Below are 17,954 nucleotides of genomic sequence, written 5' to 3'. Positions count from 1 at the left end.
AATATGAAAATTATGCAATGCATGAAATTTTTAGATCAAAACAATGAATGCATGCAAGAATGCTATGAATGTCAAGATGAACACCAAGAACACTTTGAAGATCATGATGAACATCAAGAACATAATTTTGAAAAATTTTTAATGCAAAGAAAACATGCAAGACACCAAACTTAGAATTCTTTAATGCTTAGACACTAAGAATTCCAGAATGCATATGAAAAACAAGAAAAGAGACAAAACATGCAAATGCAAAGATCAAACAAGAAGACTTACCAAGAACAACTTGAAGATCATGAAGAACACTATGAATGCATGATTATTTTCGAAAAATGCAAGATGCACATGCAATTGACACCAAACTTATGATATGACTCAAGACCCAAACAAGAAACACAAAAAATATTTTTGATTTTTATGATTTTCTAATTTTTTTGGATTTTTTTTTCAAAAATTATTTGTAAAAGAAAAAATAAGGATTCCAAAATTTTTAATATGAATTCCAGGAATCTTGCCATGTTAGTCTAAAGCTTCAGTCCAGGAATTAGACATGGCTCACTAGCCAGCCAAGCTTTCAATGAAAGCTCCAGTCCAAAACACTAGACATGGCCAATGGCCAGCCAAGCTTCAGCATGTAATTCAGACATGACATGCCTGACATACCCTTCAGTCGTGTAACAGCTGATGGTTGGAAGCTTCAGTCCAAAAGAATTTAGACATGGCTTTACAGCCAGCCAGGCTTCACATGCTTCATGAAACACTAGAATTCATTCTTAAAAATTTTGAATAAATTTTTGAAAACATTTTTATTTTTTTATTTTTTTTTCGAAAATAGATGAGAAAATTTTTGAAATATTTTTGAAAAATTTTTGAAAAGAAAACAAAAAAAAATTACCTAATCTGAGCAACAAGATGAACCGTCAGTTGTCCAAACTCGAACAATCCTCGGCAACGGCGCCAAAAACTTGGTGCGCGGAAATTGTGATTACACTTTAATTATGTAAAATATTCTCTCGGGAAAATGATCCAAATGCCCTGTCACGGCACGGCTAATCGTCTGGAGGCATCACCCTTGTCAATGGCTTCATCTTATCCTCTCAGTGAAAATGATCAACGCACCCTATCACGGCACGGCTATTCATCTGTCGGTTCTTGATCATGCTGGAATAGGATTTACTATCCTTTTGCGTCTGTCACTACGCCCAGCAATCGCAAGTTTAAAGCTCATCACAGTCATTCAATCATTGAATCCTACTCGGAATACCACAGACAAGGTTTAGACTTTCCAGATTCTCTTGAATGCCGCCATCATTCTAGCTTACACCACGAAGATTTTGATTAAGAGATCTAAGAGATACTCATTCAGTCAAAGGTAGAACGGAAGTGGTTGTCAGGCACACGTTCATAGGGAATGATGATGATTGTCACGTTCATCACATTCAGGTTGAAGTGCGAATGAATATCTTAGAAGCGAAATAAAATGAATTGGATAGAAAACAGTAGTACTTTGCATTAATCTTTGAGGAACAGCAGAGCTCCACACCTTAATCTATGGAGTGTAGAAACTCTACCGTTAAAAATACATAAGTGAAAGGTCCAGGCATGACCGAGATGGCCAGCCCATCTGATCTAAGAACCAGGCGTCCAAAGATATCTAATACAATAGTAAAAGGTCCTATTTATAATAAACTAGCTACTAGGGTTTACAGAAGTAAGTAATTGATGCATAAATCTACTTCCGGGGCCAACTTGGTGTGTGCTTGGGCTGAGCTTTAACTTTCCACGTGCAGAGGCCATTTGTGGAGTTGAACGCCAGGTTTTGATCCATTTCTGGCGTTCAACTCTGGTTTTTGATCCCTTTCTGGCGCTGAACTCCAGAATTGGGCAGAGAGCTGGCGTTGAACGCCAGTTTACGTCATCTAAACTTAGGCAAATTATGGACTATTATACATTGCTGGAAAGCCCTGGATATCTACTTTCCAACGCAATTGGAAGCGCGCCATTTCGAGTTCTGTAGCTCCAGAAAATCCACTTTGAGTGCAGGGAGGTCAGAATCTAATAGCATCAACAGTCCTTCTTCAACCTCTGAATCTGATTTCTGCTCAAGTCCCTCAATTTCAGCCAGAAAATACCTGAAATCACAGAAAAAAACACAAACTCATAGTAAAGTCCAGAAATGTGAATTTAACATAAAAACTAATGAAAACATCCCTAAAAGTAACTAGATCCTACTAAAAACATACTAAAAAAAATGCCTAAAAGCGTATAAATTATCCGCTCATTAGACACGTACAAATTGTGGGCAACTTACCTTTTCCAGCCTTGGTCTCAGATCTTGTCTCAGCAGCCGAAGCCTCCTACAGAGCTGGGGACACCAAAGCCATGCTTCCACGGGATGATCAGTACGTCCCTAACGGGAAATATATCAGATCTCCAGTTGTAACTACAAGTCAGCCCACTGAACCGGCTGAAGACATTCCTTCTTCAACACCACAAGCACCTACAACAAACCAACTGCTCCATCAGATACTTGAGAGGTTAGATCGGCAGGAACACAAAGCAAAGCTAAGAGAGTGCCGTAACAAGCGCCAATTCACATACCTCAAGGAGCTACTTAAAGGAAAATACAGAGACTCAGACACCCCGGACTCCACTTCATTTACCAGCACAGGGAGCCATGACGGTCCCGACTGTGGAGATACTACTACCAACCCACCTTTGTTTCTGACAGATGGCACCGAGGATGGTGCAAAGCCTTAAGTGTGGGGAGGTCGGTCAGTACCTGACTTCCGGAGGTAATTTCTCTTCCTTAACACCAATAAAATAGGATATTTAGTTAGTTTTTTTCTTTTATAGAATAGGATAAATTGCACAGTAATAGGTTAGTTGCATGTATGTTCTACTTGATTGAAAAGATAATAAGTTCTTCTAAGACCCCATTTTTAGAACAAAATTTCACTAATTTTAAAACAAAACTTTTATGTTAAATTTGCTTGAGGTTGTATTTGGAACATGATTTTTGAGCTAAAGAACACACAACCTGTGAGACTTTGAGCCTAAATACATGGTTACATTATTTAACCATAAATATTTTATTCTTGTGTGTTTACTTCTCTATGATTGTAATCTGTATTTTGTTTCATCCTATATGTCCAATGTTTAATATATTTATATGCTTGCGTATGATTGAGGCCATTATTTGTTTATCTCACTTATCCAAATTAAGCCTACCCCTTAATTTACCTTTGTTAGCCACTTTGAGCATTTAAATCCCATTTGTTTTTTATTTCACCAGATCACTAGCCTTAAGCAAAAAAACAATTATACATCCCAATTGAATCTTTGGTTAGCTTGAGATACAATTGTGTGTTAATTGGGTATGGGAAAATTGTGGGAACAAAAGATAATAAGGGAATGTGCCATGATAATATAATGGGAATTTGGGTACCTACTCATGTGAAACTATAAAACTGAAATTCTATGTGCATTGATAAGCTGTGTTTATTTTAATGTAAAAAAAATTTTTAATAATTAAATAAGGGGACAAAATTACCCCAATGCTAAGTTAAATTTCAAAGATCAATGCATATATGATAAAAATTAAAATAAAAGTTGATACATGAGTATGGAATGTGAAAGGAAAAATTTTGGGTAGCTAGGTGTGAAATTTAAGTTACATAGAATATATATGTGTGTGTTAGGTGAAAGTTTGGGTTAATTAAAGATTCAATTTATAAGCTTACTCAGCCATATATATATCCTTACCCTTACCTTGGCCCCATTACAACCTTGAAAAGACCTCATCATGTTTGCATTGGTATATTAATTGTTGTTGATTGGTTAGGAGAAGAACAAAAATTAGAAAGCATGATTAGAGAAGGATAGAGTGATTACCCTATACACTAGAGAGATTAGAGCGTACATACATCATCAGTGAGGATTCAATACTTAAATTCTATGTTCCCTGCTTTCATGAGCTACCTTCTTGCATTTTTATCTGTTGTTACTATATAAAAATTGAATTAGTGGAATTTGATTTGAGATTATCTTGAAGAGCTTATTTACTTTTGACCAAGTGGACAAAAATCATATAGTTGCATTCACATATATAGGTTGCAATGCATTGCATGAGTTTTACATGTTCCTACTCATTTATTTTATCTCCTTCAACTAAGCATGAGGACATGCTAATATCTAAGTGTGGGGAGGTTGATAAACCATTATTTTATGGTTTATATTGTGTTTAATTGTGTGGTTTTATCAAATCTTTACCCACTTATTCATTAAATTAGCATGTATTTACAATTCATTCCCAAAATTACCCCATGGTTGAAAACTGCTTCCTAGAGGCTTTTAATTATGTATTTTAATTCTCCTTTATTCCATTCGATGCCGTGATCTGTGTGTTAAGTGTTTCGGGCTTTATAGGGTATGAATGACTTGGACATTGGAAAGGAGGCTTGCAAAAATGGAAGAAACACAAGAAATTGAGGAGATGACCAGCGAGAAGTGACGCAGACGCATAACTCACGCGATCGCACGAAATAGAAGAAATTGCAGTGACACGCTCGTGTGTCTGACGCGAACGCATGGATTGGAAACTGCACAAGTGACGCGAAGGCGTGGACGATACGCACGCGTGGCAAGGCAAGACGCTGGATGACTCGAACGCGTGGATGACGCAATCACGTGACGTGCGCGATCTGCAGAATCTGCAGAATTCGCTGGGGGCGATTTTGGGCCCTCTTTTGACCCAGTTTTCAGCCCAGAAAAGCATATTAGAGCCAGGGAACATGCAGAGACCAAAAACAACATTCATTCCGCCTAGTTTTAGTTTTTTGATCTGATTTTACTCCTCCTCTAGGTTTACTCTCTACACATTCATAGTTCTTAGGATTTTGATTTTATTGCTTTTTGGATTGGGATATTGAAAAGAGTTATTACCTCCAGCAAGAATTCATCATTCTAGTTTGTTTCCTTACTTGTCACTTACTCTTTCATATCCTTAGTTTATTCAGAGTTACTATTGGATTATTTTTAGAATTTATTAATACAAGAACTATTTTTATTTTTATTGATCCCTTTGATTATTATTTATCATGTCTTTCTTTATTTTCCTTTCTTATTTCATGAATTTCACAATTATAATGAGCGAGTAGTTCCATAACTTGATTGGGAGTTGATTGAAAGGAGGACCTTGAGTTGGATGCTCAAGAGTAAAATTATAATTGGGATTAGTATTGGGTCGCCATCTAATCACTGACACTAATCCTTCCCAAGGGAGAGGATTAGAACTTGTGAATAGAAACTGACTTCCAACTTGCTTGACTTTCCTTTATCCGGTAAAGGATAACTGAGCAGACAACCTTCAATTATCAATTGAACTTGAGAGAACTCCATCAAGGATAGGGCTTCCAACTAATCTACTCCCGGTCAAGGTTTTTATTTAAATTACATAAATTCTCTGATTTAATTTCCTGTCTATCAAACTCAAACCCTTTTGGAAAACATCTGATTAATAAAATAGCACATCTTTCTACAACTCATTGGGAGACGGCCTGGGATTCATACTCCCAGTATTTTAATTCTAATTTTGTGACAACCCTTCTAAATTGATAAGCAGAATTTTGGTTGGTTGAGAACTATACTTGCAACGCATCTCTTATAATAATTTCTTAACTCGCCAATTTCTGCCACGTCAGCCGCTTCTTTAGATTCTAGCCTATACCACGGAGACCCTAATCTCCCCGGAAATTGGCTGAATTGGTGTCTCGAGAAGTCCCTAATGAATTCATGGATTAGCCGTCTGAGAGATGTATAAACATAGCTGTTGGTTCGTGCTTTCCAGTCACGTATTCACATGAGCCCAAGTAGACGCGAGTGTTTGTCAGGCAAGTTCATCTTAGTATGATGAACAGAGTTGATTTTCACTGATCATCCTATTCACCATGTTGAAGAACGAGTATACATCTTAGAAATAAATCAAACACGGATCGAAGAAGAAACAGTAATACTTTTATTAATTCATAGGACTCAGCAGGGCTTCTCCCCTCAACCTAGGAGGTTTAGAAACTCATACTGAAAGGAAATACAAAGTAAAACTCGAATATGGTGTGTGATGGTAAAAAAAATACGATTAACATGAATCTAATCCCTTAAATACTAAACAAATGACCAGTAAGGGTAGAACAGTCTTTTTAGTGCTAAAATCTACTTATGGGGCCCACTTGGTGAGTGTTTGGGCTGAGCTTTGATGAGATCCACGTGCTATGAGGCCTCTAGGGCATTGAACGCTGGTTAGGGGGTCCTCTCTGGGCGTTTGGACGCTGGTCTCTGCCTGTGGGCGCTGGACGCCTAGAAGGAGGGCAGGAAGCTGGCGTTGGATGCCAGTTTTGGGCCTTCTAATGTAAAGCAAAGTATAGACTATTATACATTGCTGGAAAGCTCTAAAAGTCAGATTTCCATAGCCATTAAGAACGCTCCATTTAGACTTCTGTAGCTCTAGAAAAGCTCGTCCAAGTGCAAGGAGGTGAGATCTGGACATCATCTGCAGTGCTTTCTCTGTCTCTGAATCAGACTTTGGGTCCAGCTCCTCAATTTCAGCCAAAAATTACTTGAAATTGCAAAAAAAACACAAAAAGTCAAAGTAGAATCCAAAAATGTGAATTTAACACTAAAACCTATAAAAACTTAATAAAAACTAAACAAAACATACTAAAAGCTATATGAAAATGATGTCAAAAAGCGTATAAAATATCCGCTCATCACAACATCAAACTTAAACTGTTGCTTGTCCCCAAGCAACTAAAAACACAGTAGGATAGAAAGAAAATTAAGATGCAATAAATTTCAAAGTTTCCAATGAAGCTCAGTTACAACTAGATGAGCGGGACTTAGTAGCTTTTTGATTCTAAAGAGTTTTGGCATCTCACTATCCATTGAAACCTAGAATGGTTGGCATCTTTAGGAACTTAGAATCCAGATAATATTATTGACTCTCCTAGTTTAGTTCTTTTTTATTCTTGAACACAGCTTTTAGAGTCTTGGTCGTGACCCTAAGCACCTTGTTTTCCAGTATTACAACCGGATATAATAATGTCACAGACACTTTAACTGGGTGAACCCTTTCGGATTGTGATTCAGCTTTGCTAGAATCCCAAGATAGAGGTGTCCAGAGTTCTTAAGCACACTCTTTTTCCTTTGGATCAGACTTTAACCGCTCAGTCTCAAGCTTTTCACTTGACACCTTCATGCCACAAGCACATGGTTAGAGACAGCTTGTTTAAGCCGCTTAGGCCAGCATTTTATTCCTTTAGGCCATCCTATCCATTAATGCTCAAAGTCTTGGATCTTTTTACCCTTGCCTTTTGGTTTAAAGGGTTATTGGCTTTTTTCTCTTGCCTTTTGGTTTAAAGAGCTATTGGCTTTTTCTGCTTGCTTTTTCTCTTTTTTGCTATTTATTTTTTTCGCCATTTTTCTTTTTTTTTTTTTCCGCATGCAAACTTTTTCTTTTTCTTTTTCTTTTTGCTATTTTTTCTTGCTTCAAGAATCAATTTATTTAGATTTTTCAGATTACCAATAATACTTTTTCTTTTTCCTTATTCTTTCAAGAGCCAACATTCTAAAATTTCAACTTCAAATATGCACTGTTTAATCATACATTCAGAAAATAAAATCAATGCCACCACATCAACATAATTAAACTATTCTTATTTTAAACTTAAAATTCATGTATCTCTCGATTCTTTTAAACTAAAATTTTCTTTTAAGTAAGGTGAGAGATATATGGAATATTTTACATTTTTAAGGCATACATGCAAATGATCATGCAACAAGAATAAGAGAACAAACAACATGACAGAAAACAGAAAAATAATAGAAGCAAAGGAAGTAAAAGAGAACAAATCCACCTTTAATGGTGGCGGCTAGTGCTCCTCCTTGAGGATCCAATTGTGATACTTGATCTCTTCAATGTCATTCCTTTGCCTTTGTTGTTCTTCCCTCATGGCTCTTTGCAAGAGTGGTAGAAGTAAAAAAGCAAAGCTTTTGCAACACCAAACTTAAGAGTTTTGCTCGTCCTCGAGCAAATATGATAGATGGGGAGTCTGTGGGACCTACTGGTCTTGAGAGGCTAAGGAATTCAGATTCCATGCCCTTTGCATTGGCGTTTGAACGCCCAGGGTCTGCTCCCTGGCTGGCATTCAACGCCAGCAACACTCCATCCGGAGTGTTCTGTTTTCACTGCTTAACATTTCTGTCTTTGTTCTAATTGATGCACATGATCATGAACCTAAAAAAATAACTTAAAGAAAAAAAATAAGGAAAGTAAAAAATAATTAATTAAGGTTGGGTTGCCTCCCAACAAGTGCTTTTTTAATATCATTAGCTTGACAGACAACTCCTTTCAAGGAGGAAGATAGTCATAGAGGAATAAATCCTTACTCCTTACTGGGAGCTTCCTTCTTGTGCTCTCATGGATTAGCGTAAGACGGTCAAGAGACAGGATCTTGTTCACTGCATGAGGTAGGGTTGGGCTTGCAGCAATATGCTGGTGTCTCTTAGTACCATTTCTCTCTTCCATGGTGAATACCATGATGAGATAAGTGAACCTTACCATTTTCCATGGTGAAAAGCCTTCAGTAGGGATGTTTTTATTTTTCCAGTCCCTAGGTATCTTCCTTTTGGGGCCTTCCTCCTTGGTGGATAGTGTACATCCAACACCAAACTTATGTTTGGTCTTAGGAGGGATTGAATGAGTTCCATTCAAGGGAGGAGGCTTGAATGATGAATCCTTTATGCAAGTGCCTCCCTTGTCAAGGGGTAATGGAGGGTCAAGAACCTTGAACACCATCCAGTCCTTATGCAAGGTAATCCTTGTTTCTTGTGCCTCTTGGATTCCTAGATTCTCCATTACAGAGAGTGGCATGAGGTTTATGCTTGACTCTAGCTAGGTCACACAGAGCCTTCTCAAAGGTCATGGTGCCTATGGTGCAAGGAATTAGGAAGCGTCCACGATCTGAAAGCTTCTGAGGTAGCTTCTACTGAACCCAAGCATTGAGTTCTTTGGAAAGAAATGGAGATTCTTCCTCCAAAGGCTTTGTACTGAACAGTTTGGCATTCAGCTTCATAAGAGCTGCTAGGTATCGAGCGACTTGCTCTTCCCTAGTGTCTTCATCCTTATTCGAGGATGAGTGTTCATCAGAACTCATGCACTGCAGAAGTGCATGCAAAGGAACCTCTATGGTCTCTATATGAGCCTTGGCTTCCCTTAGTTCTTGGATAGGTATTTCTTGAGTGGGTTTTGAGCACTCAGGGGGTGTACTTTTACCAGTGTTCAACGCTGGCTCTGATAGCTCTTTGGGTCTTGAATGCCCATGTTGTGCACCCTTACTGGCATTAAACGCCAGTTCCTCTATCCTTTTGGGAGTTGAACGCTGGTGCACGAAATTGTGATCATCAATGGCACCAACAGCTTGGTACGCACAATTGTAATCTCAACTCTTTGTCACAACTCCGCACAACTATCCAGCAAGTGCACTGGGTCGTCCAAGTAATAAACCTTACGTGAGTAAGGGTCGATCCCACAGAGATTGTCGGCTTGAAGCAAGCTATGGTCATCTTGTAAATCTCAGTCAGGCAGATTCAAATGGTTATGGATTTTAAGATAATTAAAATATGAATAAAACATAAAATAAGATAGAGATACTTATGTAATTCATTGGTGAGAATTTCAGATAAGCGTATGAAGATGCTTTGTTCCTTCTGAACCTCTGCTTTCTTATTGCCTTCTTCCAATCATTCATACTCTTTTCCAGGGCAAGCTTATGTTGGGTTTCACCATTGTCAATGGCTACCTCCCGTCCTCTCAGTGAAAATGGTCCAAATGCGCTGTCACTGCACGACTAATCAGCTGTTGGTTCTTGATCGTGCTGGAATAGGATCCATTGATCCTTTTGCGTCTGTCACTACACCCAACACTCGCGAGTTTAAAGCTCGTCACAGTCATCCCTTCCCAGATCCTACTCGGAATACCACAGACAAGGTTTAGACTTTCCGGATCTCAGGAATGCTGTCAATTGATTCTAGCCTATACCACGAAGACTCTGATCTCATGGAATGGAAGGCTTGGTTGTTAGGCGAGGCAACCATGCGTCATGAATCAGGAGGCTAAGAGATACGCACTAAAGCTATTGCAAGTAGAACAGAGGTGGTTGTCAGGCACGTGTTCATAGTTGAGAATGATGATGAGTGTCACGGATCATCACCTTCATCAGGTTGAAGAACGAGTGTATATCTTAGAGAAGAAGTAGGCGTGAATTGAATAGAAAAATAATAGTACTTTGCATTAATTCATGAGGAACAGCAGAGCCCTAATCTATGGTGTGTAGAAACTCTACCATTGAAAATACAAAAGTGATAATGGTCTAAGCATGGCCGAATGGCCAGCCTCAAATGTCTAAGGACTAAACGTCCAAAGATGAAAATACAATAGTAAAAGGTCCTATTTATAGATAACTAGTAGCCTAGGATTACAGAAATAAGTAATTAATGCAGAAATCCACTTCCGGGCCCACTTGGTGTGTGCTTGAGCTGAGCATTTGAAGCTTTCACGTGTAGAGACTTTTCTTGGAGTTAAACGCCAGCTTTTGTGCCAGTTCTGGCGTTTTGACGCCAGAATTTCTATGCTGAATTGGAACGCCAGTTTGGGCCATCAAATCTCGGGCAAAGTATGAACTATTATATATGGCTAGAAAGCCCAGGATGTCTACTTTCCGACGCAATTGAGAGCGTGCCAATTGGGCTTTCGTAGCTCCAGAAAATCCACTTCGAGTGCAGAGAGGTCAGAATCCAACAGCATCTGCAGTCCTTTTTCAGCCTCTGAATCAGATTTTTGCTTAGGTCCCTCAATTTCAGCCAGAAAATACCTGAAATCACAGACAAACACACAAACTCATAGTAAAGTCCAGAAATGTGATTTTTATTTAAAAACTAATAACAACATAATAAAAACTAACTAAAATATACTAAAAACATACTAAAAATAATGCCAAAAAGCATATAAATTATCCGATCATCACAACAACAAACATAAATTGTTGCTTGTCCCCAAGAAACTAAAAGTCAAATAGGATAAAAAGAATAGAATATACAATAAATTCCAAAAACATCTATGAAGTTCAGTCTTAATTAGATGAGCGGGGCTATTAGCTTTTTGCTTCTGAACAGTTTTGGCATCTCACTTTATCCTTTGAAGTTTAGAATGATTGGCTTCTATAGGAACTCAGAATTCAGATAGTATTATTGATTCCCCTAGTTCAGTATGTTGATTCTTGAACACAGCTACTTTATGAGTCTTGGCCGTGACCCTAAGCATTTTGTTTTCCAGTATTACCACCGGATACATAAATGCCACAGACACATAACTGGGTGAACCTTTTCAGATTGTGACTCAGCTTTGCTAGAGTCCCCAATTAGAGGTGTCCAGAGCTATTAATCACACTCTTTTTACTTTGGACCACAACTTTAACCGCTCAGTCTCAAGTTTTTACTTGACACCTTCACACCACAAGCACATGGTTAGGGACAGCTTGGTTTAGCCGCTTAGGCCAGTATTTTATTCCTGTGGGCGCTCCTATCCACTGATGTTCAAAGCCTTGGATCCTTTTTATTTTACCCTTGCCTTTTGGTTTAAAGGGCTATTGGCTTTTTCTGCTTGCTTTTCTTCTCTTTTTTTTTCGCCATTTTTTTCTATTCATTGCTTTTTCTTGCTTCAAGAATCATTTTTATGATTTTTTAGATCATCAATAACATTTCTCCTTTTCCATCATTCTTTCAAGAGCCAACAATTTTTTCATTCATAAACAACAAATTCAAAAAATATGCACTATTCAAGCATTCATTCAGAAAAACAAAAAGTATTGCCACCACATCAAAATAATTAAACTATTTTAAAATTCAAAATTCATGTACTTCTTTTTCTTTTTACAATTAAAAACATTTTTCATTTAAGAAAGGTGTTGGATTCATAGGAAATTCATAACTTTAAGACATAGACTCTAAGAAACTAATGATCATGTAATAAAGAAACAAACATAGATAAACATAAAGCATAAAAATTCGAAAAACAGAAAATAAAGAACAAGAACATTAAAGAACGGGTCCACTTTAGTGACGGCGGCTAGTTCTTCCTCTTGAAGATCTTATGGAGTGCTTGAGCTCCTCAATGTCTCTTCCTTGCCTTTGTTGCTCCTCTCTCATGACTCTTTGATCTTCTCTAATTTCATGAAGGAGGATGGAATGCTCTTGGTGCTCCACCCTTAGTTGTCCCATATTAGAACTTAATTCTCCTAGGGAGGTGTTAATTTTCTCCCAATAATTTTGTGGAGGAAAATGCATCCCTTGAGGTATCTCAGGAATTTCATGATGAGAAATTTCCTCATGCTCTTGTCCATGAGTGGGATCTCTTGTTTGCTCCATCCTTTTCTTAGTGATGGGCTTGTCCTCATCAATGAGGATGTCTCCCTCTATGTCAATTCCAGCTAAATTGCAAAGGTGACAAATGAGATGAGGGAAGGCTAACCTTGATAAAGTAGAGGGCTTGTTTGCTACCTTGTAGAGTTCTAGGGATATAATCTCATGAACTTCTACTTCCTCTCCAATTATAATGCTATGGATCATGATAGCCCGGTCTATAGTAACTTCAGACCGGTTGCTAGTGGGAATGATTGAGCGTTGGATGAACTCTAACCATCCCCTAGCCACGGGCTTGAGGTCATGCCTTCTTAGTTGAACCAGCTTCCCTCTTGAATCTCTCTTCCATTGAGCGCCCTTTTCACAAATGTCTATGAGAACTTGGTCCAACCTTTGATCAAAGTTGACCCTTCTAGTGTAGGGGTGTGCATCTCCTTGCATCATTGGCAAGTTGAATGCCAACCTTATATTTTCCAGACTGAAATCTAAGTATTTCCCCCGAACCATTGTAAGCCAATTCTTTGGGTCCGGGTTCACACTTTGATCATGGTTCTTATGATCCATGCATTGGCATATAACTCTTGAACATTAAGATCCCGACTTGTTGAATGGGGTTGGTGAGAACTTTCCAACCTCTTCTTCGAATCTCATGTCGGATCCCCGGATATTCACCCTTTTTGAGCTTGAAAGGGACCTCGGGAATCACTTTCTTCTTAGCCACAACTTCATAGAAGTGGTCTTGATGCACCCTTGAGATGAATCTCTCCATCTCCCATGACTCGGAGGTGGAAGCTTTTGCCTTCTCTTTCCTCTTTCTAGAGGTTTCTCCGGCCTTAGGTGCCATAAATGGTTATGGAAAAACAAAAAGCAACGCTTTTACCACACCAAACTTAGAAGGTTTGCTCATCCTCGAGCAAAAGAAGAAGGAAGAGAGTAGAGGAAGAAGAAATAGAGGAGATGGAGGGGGGGTTAGTATTTCGTCCAAGGGGGAGAAGTAGTGTTTAAGATGTGTAAAAATGAAGGAGTGAAGATGGGTTTATATAGGAGTGGATAGAGGGTTAGGTTCAGCCATGTATGGGTGGGTTTAGGAGGGAAAGTGGTTTGAATTTGAATGGTGAGGTAGGTGAGGTTTTTGATGGATGGATGTGGATTTGTAAAGGGTTTATGGAGAAAAGGGTAGGATTTGATAGGTGAGGGATTTTTGGGGAAGAGGTATTGAGGTGATTGGTGAAGGGTATTTGGGGAAGAGTATTATGAAAAGGTGTAAAGAAGAGAGAGAGTGAGTTGAGGTTGGTGGGGATCCTATGGGGTCCACAGATCCTGAGGTGTCAAGGATTTCTCATCCCTGCACCAATTAGGCTTGCAAAATGCCCTTTGCTGCCAATCCTGGCGTTAAATGCCAGGTTGCTGCCCATTTCTGGCAGTTAACGCCAGCTTCTTGCCTTTTCTGGTGTTAAACGCCATTCTGGTGACCATTTCTGGCGTTAAACACCCAGAATGGTGCCAGACTAGGCGTTTAACGCCCATTCTGCTACCCTTACTGGCGTTTAAACGCCAGTAGGCTTCTCCTCTAGGGTGTGCTATTTTTCATTTTATTTTTCAGTTTGTTTTTGCTTTTTTAATTGTTTTTGTCACTTCACATGATCATCAACCTACAGAAAATATAAAATAACAATGGAAAATATAAATTCAACATAGATAAGTAAAATTGGGTTGCCTCCCAACAAGCGCTTCTTTAATGTCAGTAGCTTGACAGTGGGCTCTCATGGAGCCTCACAGATACTCAGAGCATGATAATGGCCTCTCAACACCAAACTTAGAGTTTTGTTGTGGCCTCCCAACACCAAACTTAGAGTTTGAATGTGGGGATTTTGTTTGACTCTGCATTGAGAAAAGCTTTTCATGCTTCCTCTCCATGGTTACAGAGGGAGATCCTTGAGCTTTAAATACAAGGGAGTCCTCATTCACTTGAAGGGCCAATTCTCTTCTGTCAACATCAATCACAGCTTTTGCTGTGGCTAGGAAGGGTCTGCCAAGGATGATGGATTCATCCATACACTTCCCAGTGTCTAGGATTATGAAATCAGCAGGGATGTAGTGGCCTTCAACCTTTACCAAGACATCCTCTACAAGTCCATAAGCCTGTTTCCTTGAATTTTCTGTCATCTCTAGTGAGATTCTTGCAACTTGTACCTCAAGGATCCCTAGCTTCTCCATTACAGAGAGAGGCATAAGGTTTATACTTGACCCTAGGTCACACAGAGTCTTCTCAAAGGTCATGGTGCCTATGGTACAAGGTATTGAGAACTTTCCAGGATCCTGTCTCTTTTGAGGTAATCTCTACCTAGTCAAGTCATCCAGTTCTTTGGTGAGCAAGGGGGATTCATCCTCCCAAGTCTCATCACCAAATAACTTGGCATTTAGCTTCATGATTGCTCCAAGGTACTTAGCAACTTGTTCTTCAGTAACATCTTCATCCTCTTCAGAGAAAGAATACTCATCAGAGCTCATGAATGGAAAAAGTAAATTTAATGGAATCTCTATGGTCTCAGTGTGAACCTCAGATTCCCATGGTTCCTCATTAGGAAACTTCTTGGAGGCCAGTGGACGTCCATTGAGGTCTTCCTTAGTGGAGATCACTACCTCTTCCTCCTCTCTAGGTTCGGCTGTGTGGGTCATGTTGATGGCCTTGCACTCTCCTTTTGGATTCTCTTCTGTATTACTTGGAAGAGTACTAGGAGGGAGTTCAGTAACTTTCTTGCTCAGCTGACCCACTTGTGCCTCCAAATTTCTAATGGAGGACCTTGTTTCAGTCATGAAACTTTGAGTGGTTTTAATTAAATCAGAGACTACAGTTGCTAATTCAGAGTGGCTCTGCTTAGAATTCTCTATTTGTTGCTGAGAAGATGATGGAAAAGGCTTGCTATTGCTAAACCTATTTCTTCCACCATTATTGTTGTTGAAGCCTTGTTGAGGCCTCTGTTGATCCTTCCATGAGAGGTTTGGATGATTTCTCCATGAAGGATTATAGGTGTTTCCATAGGGTTCTCCCATGTAATTCACCTCTTCCATTGCTGGATTCTCAGGATCATAAGCTTCTTCTTCAGATGAAGCTTTTTTGGTACTGCCTGTTGCTGCTTGCATTCCAGATAAACTCTGAGAAATCATATTGACTTGCTGAGTCAATATTTTGTTCTGAGCCAATATGGCATTCAGAGTATCAATCTCAAGAACTCCTTTCTTCTGATTTGTCCCATTATTCACAGGATTCCTTTTAGAAGTGTACATGAATTGGTTATTTGCAACCATTTCAATGAGTTCCTGAGCTTCTGCAGGCGTCTTCTTCAAATGAAGAGATCCTCCAGCAGAGCTGTCCAATGACATCTTGGACAGTTCAGATAGACCATCATAGAAAATACCTATGATGCTCTATTCTGAAAGCATGTCAGAAGGACACCTTCTAATCAATTGCTTGTATCTTTCCCAGGCTTCATAGAGGGATTCACCTTCCTTCTGTCTGAAGGTTTGGACTTCCACTCTAAGCTTGCTCAATTTTTGAGGTGGAAAGAATTTTGCCAAGAAGGCATTAACTAGCTTTTTCCAAGAGTTCAGGCTTTCTTTAGGTTGTGAATCCAACCATGTTCTAGCTCTGTCTCTTACAGCAAAGGGGAAGAGCATAAGCTTGTAGACCTTGGGATCAACCCTATTGGTCTTGACAGTGTCACAGATTTGCAAGAATTCAGCTAAGAACTGATGAGGATCTTCCAATGGAAGTCCATAAAACTTGCAATTCTATTGCATCAGAGAAACTAATTGAGGCTTAAGCTCAAAGTTGTTTGCTCCAATGGCAGGGATTGAGATACTTCTCCCATAGAAGTCAGGAGTAGGTGCAGTAAAGTCACCAAGCACCTTCCTTGCATTGTTGGCATTGTTGTTGTTTTCGGATGCCATGGCTTCTTCTTGTTTGAAAAGTTCTGTTAGGTCCTCTATAGAGAGTTGTACTTTAGCTTCTCTTAGCTTTCTCTTCAAGGTCCTTTCAGGTTCAGGATCAGCTTCAACAAGAATGCCTTTGTCCTTGCTCCTGCTCATATGAAAAGAGAGGAGAAGAAAATATGAAATCCTCTATGTCTTAGTATAGAGATTCCTTGAGGTGTCAGAGGTAAATAAGAATAGAAGGAGAAGGTAGAGAAGAGAGAATTCGAACTTATCTAGAGGGATAGAGTTCGAATTGTACACTGAGGAGGAATGGTAGTCCTTTAAATAGAAAGATTTGAGAAGAGGGGAAGAATTTTTCGAAATTAAAGTAAAAAGATTTTGAAATAATTAAAAGAAATTTTAAAATTTTGGTAAATGATTTTCGAAAACTAAGATTGGGAAAGAAATTAATTGATTTTTGAAAAAGATTTTGAAATTAGAAATCACAAAGATATGATTGAAACATAATTTTGAAAAAGATGTGATTGAAAAGACATGATTGAGAAGATATGATTGAGAATCAAGTTAAAAAGAAGAAAGTTTTTAAAATTAAAGTTGATTACTTGACCAACAAGAAATTGAGAGATATGATTCTAGAATTAAAACTTTTGATCCTTTCTTAATAGGCAAGTAACATCCTGAAAATTTTGAATTAAATCACTAATTGTAGCAAGGATTTTCGAAAATAGTAATAAATAAAAAAATTGAAAAGAAATTGATTTTGAAAAGATATGATTGAAAAGATATGATTTGAAAAAAATTGATTTTGAAAAATTATGAAAATTTGGAAAAGATTTGAATTAAAAACAAAATCTTTCCTCTAGTGTCCTCCTGGCGTTAAATGCTCAGAATGGCATCCATTCTGGCGTTTAACGCCCAAAATGCTACCTTTTTGGGCATTTAACGCCCAGCCAGGTACCCTGACTGGCGTTTAAACGCCAGTTTTCCTTCTTCACTGGGCGTTTTGAACGCCCAGCTTTTTCTCTGTAATTCCTCTGCTGCATGTTCTGAATCTTCAATTCTCTGTATTATTGACTTGAAAAGACATAATTTTAAAAAAAATTTTAATTTTTAATGATGAGAAACAATAAGAAATGCAACTAAGATCAAATAAACAATGCATGCAAGACACCAAACTTAGAAGTATGTATACTAAGGACTATAACAATTTGAAAATGCATATGAGAAACAATAAAAGACACAAAACAAGAGAATTTAAAGATCAGAGCAAGGAAATCATCATGAATAACTTGAAGATCAATGAAGAACATAATGCATGTAATTTTCGAAAATTAGAAGAATGCAATTGACACCAAACTCAAAATTAGACACTAGACTCAAACAAGAAACATAAAATATATTTTTTTGGTTTTTATGATTTTATAATTTTTTTTGTAATTTTTTGAAAATTATTTGGAAAAGAAAATAAAGAGATTCAAAATTTTTAATAAGAATTCCAGGAATCATGCAATGTTAGTCTAAAACTCCAGTCCATGAATTAGACATGGCTT

The sequence above is a fragment of the Arachis ipaensis genome, chromosome B01 (assembly GCF_000816755.2).
Source record: "Arachis ipaensis cultivar K30076 chromosome B01, Araip1.1, whole genome shotgun sequence".
Taxonomy (NCBI): domain Eukaryota; kingdom Viridiplantae; phylum Streptophyta; class Magnoliopsida; order Fabales; family Fabaceae; genus Arachis; species Arachis ipaensis.
This window is presented reverse-complemented; position numbering follows the sequence as displayed.